We start from the raw sequence: 3067 nt of genomic DNA on the forward strand, positions 1-3067 counted from the left end.
GAACCTGAGTACACATGGTGCAGACATACACTTAAAAAAGGGCACGCGTGCAAGCACGCGCGCGCACGCGCGCGCGCACGCGCGCGCACACACACACACACACACACACACAACTTAAAAGCCCCTCCATAAGTGAGCTAATGTGTGTTAGCGGGCAGAGCTCTGCAGTTCATTTAAGTTAACTGATGGCTAGGTCCTTGTCAGTACGCCAAACACACGCTTGAGATTATTTATTGATCCAGGCCAACGAATTAGTCATGTTTGGGTTTGCCTTTTCTGTTGATACGGTATTAGCAAGGCATGTTTTTGAAAATGCCTTTTCACTTATCTTGGATGTGTCTGCTGAAGACAGCAGTTGTCAGTTTAATGGATGAGCTCTTGTCTTGAAAGCGGGCAGGATGTTGAACCTCATTGCTGCTGACTTTAAACAGTGCAAGTTTCTTTTTGAACACACCTGATACTAGTCCAGAACTATCCCAGACTGTACTCACCAACATTTTACAGACACATTGGGTGTTTTAGCCATCAGGCTTACTGCAAGAGTGTTTCCTGTACCAGTTTTTACCATTCCCCTCACCCCACCCCCCCACCCCCTGCCCGGTGCCATGGAAAGTTATTTGCTATTTTATGCCAAGGGTTTCCCTAGGCTGAAGTTTAGTGACAGAAAGTAATCCCAGCTCTGGGCTCTGAGTGAACTTACAAGCTAAACTCCTTTCTTGTTGTCTGTTTTCAAAGTAGATACAATGAGCAGTGTTTCTTTACGGCATGGGTGCTGCAGTTCAGAGTATGTTTTGGTTGAATTTGCAAGCACAGTAAAACTGGCCATGGTGCATTCTGCCCTCAAAACAACGCTACACTGCCTGGGTGCTACCTGCTCTGTTGTCCTGTGTCTTCTTCAGAGGCCGGCTTTGCCCTTGGTTTCTTTGGCCAGCCTGGATTCGGTAGGCAAGTTCTTTTTTGGAGAAGCATCTCATCTGGGGAGCATAGAAAACACTAAAAAAGCCCTTCAAGACTTATTTTAAAACACAATCTTAAACTGTTCTAAACCTGGCAGCGGTGCCATATACCATTACTCCCAGCACCTGGGAAGCAGAGGCAGGTAGATCTCTGAGTTCAAGACCAGCAAGTTCCAGGACAACCAATGCTACATAGAAAGCCTGCTTCTTAAAAACAAAATAAAAAACAAAAAACAACAGCAAAAAACAGGATAGAAAACAAAAGACCCCACAGTCTTTGCTCCTAGAGTATTTGAGCCAGAAGGGATGCGTTCTGTATTATATTTATCATGGGCTCCTCACATATTCCTTTCTAAGTCTCCTTGACAGAAGAAATTTATAATGTTTTACTTTCTGCATAAACACTTTAAGAAGGTTGGCACCCGTTTTTGGCCTTGGAAGGATTAATAAATGCGTTTGGAGAGATGCTGTCTCTGCTGATTGATTGCGCTGTAGTTTTGCTGGTGGATGGTCATTGGGCGTTCTACCTCAGTGGTGAAGTAAGGTAGCCATAGCCTCTGGAAGCTGCACAGGCAAGGAATCATTATCCCTGGGAGCTCCCGGAGAGGAGCACAGCCCTGTCAACTTGCTTCTAGCCTCCCAGAACCCTGTCAGACTTGTGACTTACAGAACTGTGAGATTAGCACAAGCATGTTGGGTTTTAAGTCATGGGCACATCCAACGACTTAAATCTATCCGTGATGATCTATCACCGAACACATCCATTTACCTGCCCAGTTAACCTGTTATGCTTTGGGGACGCTTTCACTGCATAAACAATTTTCTTGGTGCTAGGAATACAGTGATAGAAAAATAGCCGAGGTGCCTGCCTGCTTCCTCGGAAACTAGAGTGGTAGGAACCCAAGCCCCATGTCTAGTGTTGTAGCTTCCTCCTCTAGAAGGCATCCTGGCTTGAGAGAAAAGAGCCGCCCGGCCAGGAGCTAACCAGCTCCTGCTACAAGGTGAGTGATGGTTCGTGGTTCCCAGAGAAACTGAGGACTGGCCAGTTGCAGAGGACATGGACAAGAGCTGGACAAGGAGAGTTCAGTGTCCTAGAAGGGGCTTTCCATTCGCAGAATAGACTTTTTTTTTCTTCCCCTTTCATATTATTTAAGTGTGGCTTTAAAACTTAATACTTAGTAAATGTAACAATTATGAATGTAACAAATCATATTCTTTGCCATTAGAGCCAATAAGTAAATTCAAAGACCTTTTTTAGGCTTTTACATTTGGATGACAGATTTGATTATTCTGTTTATAAACCTAGCAGGTTTTAGCAATAGCTTTTGAGCAACCTTTGACTAATGCTTAGTCCTGTTTATGAGCTCAGCCCAGCCCTTCACACACTTTTAAGTGAATCTATAGATTTGATCTAGCTCTTTTATATATGTCTGTTTTTCTGGCATTAAACAAAAGCATCCTACACCAATGGAAGCTGATAAATCGAGCTTATGAAGAAAGCCGGACGTTCCGTTAAATGAGTGCATTCTATTCTACGTAAACTTAAATGCCATGGTAAAACATCACAAGTCTAACTCAGTTTTCAACTACATATTTTAAAGTGGACTTATAAAACTGTCAGAAATGGGCTTTATTTTCTTAAATATCACGTGTGTCAAAAAGTATTTGCTATATTTAGGTCCCTTCCTCACCCGAAACACTAACCCATGCTGCAGTTCTGTTTTCTTTTGTTTAGTTTTTCAAGCCAGGGTTCCTGGATGTCTTGGAACTCACTCAGTAGACCAGGCTGGCCTTGAACTTAGACCTTGGCCTGCCTCTGCCTCCCGAGTGCTAGGACTAAAGGGGAGTGTCACCACACCCAGCCGGTTCTTTTCTAAGTCTTTCCATACTTAAAGCTAAATCTTTCTGGTGAGCTGGTTGGTTTCACTGTTGGCTAAGAATCCTGTTGTGTTGTTGTGGCTGGGATTCTGCAAAAACATTTCTGCTGTCAGTTGGGCCTGTATAAGATGCTGCCACCTCCCCTATCAGTGGACTTGGGGAGGGGCATGCATGCAGAGGGTGGAGGAAGGGAGAGATTGGGATGGGAGGAGGGAGGGAACCACGGAGGGGGG

The sequence above is a fragment of the Meriones unguiculatus genome, chromosome 18 (assembly GCF_030254825.1).
Source record: "Meriones unguiculatus strain TT.TT164.6M chromosome 18, Bangor_MerUng_6.1, whole genome shotgun sequence".
Taxonomy (NCBI): domain Eukaryota; kingdom Metazoa; phylum Chordata; class Mammalia; order Rodentia; family Muridae; genus Meriones; species Meriones unguiculatus.